Consider the following 8,031-nt stretch of genomic DNA (forward strand, 5'->3'; position numbering starts at 1 on the left):
ATAATACAGCAATTAAAATTCATTGCTGTCATTCACCCAAAAAGTAATAATATATCATTGTTAATAGTTTAAATTTTTTGATAAAAAATAAAGAAAAGAAAAATAAAAACTTCCTAATTTGGTTTTGACTTTGATCAAGAAAATCAATGTATACTTTTTTTTTTTTTTGAAAGACAATGTATACTTTTTTGAGAAGATTTTATTTAAATTTTTAAACTGTTTTTGAGCTTGTCCTTTTTCTCGACGATTTGAGGCTTGAGCTTCTCCTTGTTGCACTTTTTTTTAATGGTTTATGTGTATGAAGGTTGGAAAATGAAAAAAAAAATATAGATCGGAATATACACTTTAGTTTTCTTTGTGTATAATTTATTTTTCTGTTAAAAATAGTAGAGTCGTCGGTTTTGCTTTTGTCAATGAGTCATGTGTTTTAATTCCTCTTTTGCACATAAATAGTGCAGATAGAAATAAAATGAAACAAAAGTAAAAAAGAGTGGATGAATTCAATAGATTTCTAGAGGAAAAGTACTAAAAAAAACTTAATAAAAAGTATTTAGATTTTGGATGTGTTTAATAACTCTTAAAAATGTCAAAAGGTGGACTTATGTATGCATCAGATCGTAAGTAGGCCGGGTGAGAATATGTTAGATCGAATTATAGGGGTCTACAGCCTAACCTATGTTAGGTCAGGTCAAACTTTTTTTAAATAGAAAAGATTAAAACCTTTCAGAAGTTTATTTAACTAAAAAAGGCGGAAGAAAATCCTTTAAGCATGTCAGGTCAGTATACTTAAGTAAATGTAATATCTGGGAAAAACTCTGATACTAAATATCAAAATAAATATGATAAAAAAGAACTGATAAATTATTGAATATTTACAAGTTTTTAATACAATAATTACATAAATGCAAACATATCATACAACATAAAACAACTTCTAATCTATGATTGTGATTCAGTTACGAATAAGTTCTACATTGAATTATTGACGAGTATTCCCGACATACTTTTCAACTTTCCAATGTCAAGTAAAACCTGAAAACATCACCCAAACATAGTGAGTGCAAAAACTCGGTAACATAGAATATATGGTGTATTTTGATGTTCTCAATCATGTTTGGTGTACTAGGTACGAAGAAAATCCTCTCATCAAAATTACTAAATAATGAACTCTTATACATATTCAACATTTACCAAATAAACAATGATTTCTCTACAAAGGAATATGTACTCCTAAATTCAATATAATTGTTATTCACTTTAGTTGGACACTCATGATTTATCTTTCCACTGAATTTTCATTGTTTTCCAGGTTTGTCCTGCAATGTCATACATTTTAACTAAACACTCAAGATTTGCTTTTCCATTAGATTTTCATCATTGCCTAGTTTTTCCTTGCAGGGTAATATCTAATTGCACACTTAGGATTTGTCTTTCTAATGGGGATCTATTATTACCCACATGTTTCCTGTAATATTATAATTTAACTGAACACTCAGAATTTATCTTTCTACTAGGGATCCATTGTTACTCAGATTTTCTCTGCAGTGCTATAATTTAATTGAACACACAAGATTTTCCTATGTATTGGGGATCCATTGTTACTCAAGTTTACCCTACGATGTTACTTTATTATTCTATTCTTTTTAATGTTTAAGTAGTCTTGAGCGTGATTATATCAGAGATTGTTCGCCTGCTAGTGAAGTTGTGATATAAAGTCCTAAACAAATATTATTTATGTTTCCCTACCTTCATGAATCTACCTAAATTTTAGCAACTATTTGGAAAATACTTTACATTGCAATAATCATATCGATTACATCTAATTAACATATGGAAGTAGCATTAGACTTTTGTAGATCATATGATCCACCATTTAATTACTTAGTCATTTTAGACTTTTAGAACTTCTTAGGAGTCACTTGTAGTTAGGCTAAACTAGTATTGCCACTATTAGTCAATCATACAATCATTAAACTAATCTTATAACTTTTCAACCAGATTACTTTCACCCTAAACCGATTCATATAACTCAAGTTTTGATTGTCTAAAGTCAACAATGTAGCCTTAAAATTTTATGACAGAGTAGTTGTGTTTATATAGTTACAGAGACATATAGGTAAATGTTAAAATTATGAAATTCAATATGAGAAAACTACTAGGTGTCTTCTTTAAAACGCAATTGATCCTACTCGAAAACGAGTTTTGTAGCTCATGATATAGATATTCTAAGCTAACTGGTGCAAAGTAAATTTGTAAAACAGAACAGCTCGTTCACAATATGACGAAAATGTGTACAAGAAATATAAATTTACAATATTTTCCAGTCTTATACTACTATACTAGCTTTCAAATCCAACTGGTTTCACTCAAAAATAAGTTTTCTAACACAATCCAACTACATCATTATCTTTTTATGCAGAAAGTTACTATAATTTATTTCCTTCATTCATAATCCACTACATCTCATATAATTTGTGTAATAATAACTAATTATTTTACTGCACAACAAATATTAATTGTTTATCATGAGGCATATGATAATTACAATACTCATTCTAATTCTATCCAAAAGAAGTAAGAGCTCGCCCTGATTTAGTATTCTCAATAGGAATGAGAGAAAAGGTCAGTCCTTATCCTATGAGAGACTCCGGAGTGGGATGCTTTCAAGGGATAGATGCTGCAAGCTAAGTGAATCAAAAGTAGAGAGAGGTACAACTCCTTCCCTGCATTGCGCTTGTTGTCGTGTAATCAATAATTAAAACACTAATTCTCTGGCATGCAAGTAAAATAGAGAAAATGCATTCATAAATTGTAAATCAAGTTTTACAATCATAGGTACACCCTAGAGAGATTTTAAAGTTTACGTTTAAGACTATGTTACCTTAGACTTATCAAAGATGGTATAGTGAATTTTCTCCAATGCTTGGTTTTGAGCTTTTTTCCCCTTTTCTTGAGGAAACCCTAATTTCCTCCTCCTCCATTGAAGCTTCAATTTCTCCTTCCATAGTCTGTCTCAACCTTTTCATCAAGAGATCCACTCCTCTCTCATGGACTTCTTTTTATCTCCCGCATCCTTCTATTTCTCTCTCTCTCTCTCTCTCCCTCTCTCTCACAGATCGTATAAGAAGGCTTATAAAGGGTGACCTAGGTGGTGGTGTTTTTACACTAGTACCCTTAACCAAATATGATAACTATCCATGTGTCATGTTCTTTCTTTTTGACTACTTATCAAATGAGCTTGGGTAGTATTGATTTAAGTTTTCTACACTAATACATATAACAAAAATTTATGATTTTGTAATAGTCATACTTTGAAGAATAATAATAAGTAATGACAATATTAAGTACTATAGTAATAAAAATAAATATACGATCACCATTTTCAAAATTTGTCCTCAAAATTTGCAAAACTTATCTAGTGAACAAATAAAGATAGTCATTCCATCTTATAAAGCACATGAAAAATTACACATGTAAAATTATCATGATTAAGAAACCTTAAAGCATCCCTAAACAACAAAAATAAATCAGGTAATAAACAATTAGCTTTGGTGTAGACCTCACATATTGCTTCAACTTTAAAAGAAGAGTTAACTACTTCAAGGACAATACACACCCCCCATTTAATTATCCACTCATCCTAATTATCATTTCTCCAATGTAAAAATTTAAACTCTTTGCATAAACCACAATCAAAATCTCACAACAATTTAGTTGACTTACTCATATTAAATGTCACTCACTACTTAGCATCATTCTGCATCGGGGCAATTAGAACACAAGGAAAATTAACATAAAACAACTTGATTGATATGACATATGTAAACATACAATCGAAGTTCACATTATAGTACATCTTTTTTGTAGTGCAATTAAATATGATGTTGTTTAAGCAACAAATTTATATTCCTAGATTGCTTCTGATGCATCACTCTATTTTTTTTCTCTTCTAGAAAAACACATCAATAAACTAGAAGTAATATGCCTTTATTAGCCACTCTTTCAACGAAGCCCTTCAAAACTCAAATAAAATTGAACAAGAAATGAAAAACAAGTGTAACAAGTCAAGAAGTATAAGGTCCGATTAAGAAAACAATGCACTTTCACCTAGTCAAACACAATATTAATATATCATACAAAAATATTGCTTTTATATATGCTATTTGTAACAGCCTAAACCCCACACACTACAAGAAAATATGTGATTTGCTATGCCCAATTCCGTAGTTAATTTGCAGCTAATCCCTAGCAAACAAGTTTAACTAGAGATATGCTAGGGAATACCTATTGATTCGGCCGTAGCATGGATTGAGAGACAAATTTGCTAGGGAATTAGTTCTTAGTAAATCCGTAGATAGTAAATTAGAAATCCTAGCAAATATTTAGTTAATCCGCAGCAAAAAAGCAATCAAAATGAAATATCCGCAGCAAAATAACCATGAATTATCATAGCAATTTCGCAATAAATCTACAGCAACATAACTAAGACTAGTCGTAGCAATTCCATAGCATATCTACAGCAAAAATTAAAAAAAAAAATTCTTTAATGGAACCTAGCAATTAGGACCTTTTAACCTTTTAAAAAAACATTTAAATCACTACCAATCCCTCAAAAGAAACTTTAGATGATCACAACAAGAAATGCAAAATAGTATTGATAACAAATTAGGTCTCATACAACTAATTCAACATCAAAAGAGGCTAAACACAATCCCTCAAAAGAAAAAGAAAAAAACAGAGTGCCTCCATCAGATCTTCGGATATCCACTCTTGGGGTAGACCTTCTAAGATGTCTCGTAGTGTCTTCCCTCTATCACAAAACAGATCGATCAACCACGGTAATGATTTGGAATGCAATGTGTTTAGCATGCTAATGTAGACGAACAATTAACAGTTAAACACAGAATATTTGTTGAGAATAACTATTCAGATGTTTAGAGAAACTAAAAAATAATTGAAATTTAATGAAAATGCAGTGTCTTGAGCTGTGAGCTTGTGACTTACATCTGGTTTCTGACTTCAATATCAGCATCAAGATTCAATAGCATCATAATAAGCCAGTCCAGATTTTCACGTATAATTTTTGTTGTTTCAGCTGCTATATGGAAAGCATTATCACCATCGTCATCCTGCACAAAAATTACATTAGAATCATAACCAACAAGGATGTAATTGTAAGTTTCCTTCCGAAAGATAGGGAAAATATCAACTTTCAATTATCTTCACTAAGTAAACAAAATTCAGAGTAAAAATAAGTTGCACAAATTAATATTGGATCATGCACGAATGTAATGTAAGTGCAAAAGGTTCAAATACATAGTTAATACAAGGAGCACGACAATTCAAAGATTGTTGAGCCTCTGATGGATTCTCAAAATCCAATTCTGGTATCTGCACAATCATGCACGCAATTAAAGTTCTCTAAGATATAAACAATTCAAAGAAATTTAGCACACTTTGTTTAAGAATTTGGCCATAGAAATGACTAACTCAGCCATTGTTAGCCTCTTTACTTCTATATTTATACTTAGAACTAGATAAAAGTACAATGAAAGTTAGGCTCATCCATAAAAGGTCAGTTAAATACACCTCTAGCAAAGATGACTGAGGGACAAAAAGCAAACAGCCACAACAGAGACAAACCTGAAATCATCTGCAAATTCATTCGAGAGAGCAAGAACGTCTTCCTGGTTGAATGAAAGGATAGCTAAGAAACATGCAAACCGAAAAACCATTGCTAGCTGACATATACTTTAAGAGAACACTTACAGAAACATCAAAATGCCATGATTCAGGGCCGATGAGTTGGCCATTACTGAAAAAATAGATATAGTAAATGAGAAAGAAGGTCAAACAAATTCTGTATCAAAATGAGATCAAAGACATGCTTGCCTTTAAGACATGGCTTGGTTCCTTATTAAAATACTCTCCTAACCAACATCACAGAGAAATATATGAATATGAAACTCAAAGAAACAAGCATAACTGGCAACTTTGAATCAGCCATGTTAATGTAAGAAAGTTTCCCAGGGTAAACAAGCTACAAGTTAAAGACATGTTAAAACACTTCCTACCGTAAGAAAATATGCTACACTACTATTATACATCCATCAATTGTAGTCATTATCTATTTAACACTTGCCATTAAGGTACAATCTAAGGTTAATATATATAATACACCCATACTGAGCGACACCGATATATGGGATATTATAAGGAATAATCGGTGTCAAGTTTGATGGGCAATGGGCCAGGAATAGAAAAAACACACCTGATGTCCAGTAGAACCATAGTTTATTAACACTCTGCAATAAAGCTGATATGTGTGCAGGAATTTCTTTATGTAAAGGCATATGACAAAGAACCTGCAAAAGAGTTAAGTGGTAAGTCTATTCATTTAATCACCAGTGAAACAGCACAATACAAAGCAAAACAACTAATTTTACAAAACCAGTAAGAGAAAGTGGCACAAACTAAAGAGACAAGGATCATTTTAATTTTACAAATCCAACAGTTTTACCTTAAACTTCAAGTGCCCTTTAAGCCGAGGAACATTGTAAACGATTTGTCTCGTTATAATTTATACATGAATCAAAGCAATATGTTACTTGAGATGCACAATCTTTTAAGGTTATAACCATTAAAGTGATGAACAGAAAAAAATGAAGAAAATAAAAGTGTAGCAAAGAATATCATAAATTGAGCTTAAGACTAATAAGTGATCATCTGATGTTTGAACAACTAATTCACCTTGTATGGTTGGATGCTTTTAAGCTACATCATAAGCTAATTGAGTTATCACATTGCTCCAGCTTAGTTCCCACAGCAAGTACAAGCTGAAAAATCCAAATCAAAAAATGAAAAATTAAGGGAGAACTTTCATCAATGAGCCAAACGATGTAAGAATAGCAATTTGACTGAACAACTGAACATGCCAAGCTTCTGGCTTATCATCACCAACACTGCATCAGATACACCGATAATAACAATTTGAAACAATCTGAAGTTAAATACTAATTTAACAAGTTTCTCAATAAATTACAAATCTACATTTCAAGAAAAATTCAAGCAATGGTAAAACATAGAAAATCAGTCAAACTTTCCAAATGAGGGTTGGAGAATTCAAAATTTCTTCAATCTCACTAATTTCCAAGAACAGTCAAAATACACTAAGTGAATTCAAATATGATTTTAACATAGAATTCAATTCCTCTAAAAAAAACCTAGAATTGAAAAAAAAAATCAAATAACATGACAATTCAAACAGAAAATCAAAGAACATGACAATTCAAACAGAAAATTGAAAAGGATCAGTATGAAACTCACAAAATATTAAGAAAGTACTTTTATCAAACACCTTCACTGCAATTCAAAGAAAAAGTGAAAAACTACTAAATATTTGTATGATAGAAAATAAAATTTGAAGTTAATCATAGTTTTACTGATCAATACCTTAGATCGATAGAGAAGCTTAAAGAAAATGCAGCAAAGCAGCGAAAATCCACAGAAAATACGACGAAGCAGCGAAGATCGGTTGAGAATCAGAGAACCGGTGAGTTAGCGTTTCTGAGGAAGTTAAGGCGGTGCAAACGTGAACCACTGGGATTTTGAGGAGCGATTTTGAGTAGCGATTTTGTGATGAGGGATTTTGAGATTGAAATGATGAATGAGATACGAATTTTGCGATTGCAACGATGAAGATGAAAAATGGATTTGCGATTTTGCGAAGAAGATGAAGAACGAGACACGTATCTTTCTGTTAGAAATTTAGGACTTGCTTGGAAATATGTAATTTTTTAATAATTAATGAGTAATTTGAAACAAGTTAAATAAAGGGGTATTTTAAGCTGAAAACACGTGAGCCAATGACACTCAACAAAAAATGCCTTCTTTTTGACAAAAATACAAGCCTATAGTGTAGTTCTAGTAAAACAGGAGTATTTTTAATTGAGATTAACTATGAACGCCATTCGTAGTAAAATTTGGTAGCATATGCTACATTTTCTTGTAGTGACATATTATTTTCTAATA

The 8,031-nt window shown here is 31.2% G+C and overlaps 1 long non-coding RNA gene across 1 annotated transcript; it reads right to left on the reverse strand.

Moving 5' to 3' along the window:
* Positions 1-4,626: 4,626 nt before the first annotated feature.
* Positions 4,627-7,780, reverse strand: LOC146930191 (uncharacterized). Its single transcript, XR_015006293.1, has 7 exons — positions 7,327-7,780; positions 6,751-6,836; positions 6,272-6,365; positions 5,770-5,815; positions 5,644-5,687; positions 5,005-5,129; positions 4,627-4,810 (listed from the first exon to the last, which is right to left on the reverse strand). It is a non-coding gene; the product is annotated as an uncharacterized LOC146930191 (long non-coding RNA).
* Positions 7,781-8,031: the final 251 nt, after the last annotated feature.

The sequence above is a fragment of the Medicago sativa genome, chromosome 4 (genome assembly GCF_051527215.1).
Source record: "Medicago sativa cultivar Bolivia chromosome 4, Bolivia_mono, whole genome shotgun sequence".
NCBI classification, from domain to species: Eukaryota; Viridiplantae; Streptophyta; class Magnoliopsida; order Fabales; family Fabaceae; genus Medicago; species Medicago sativa.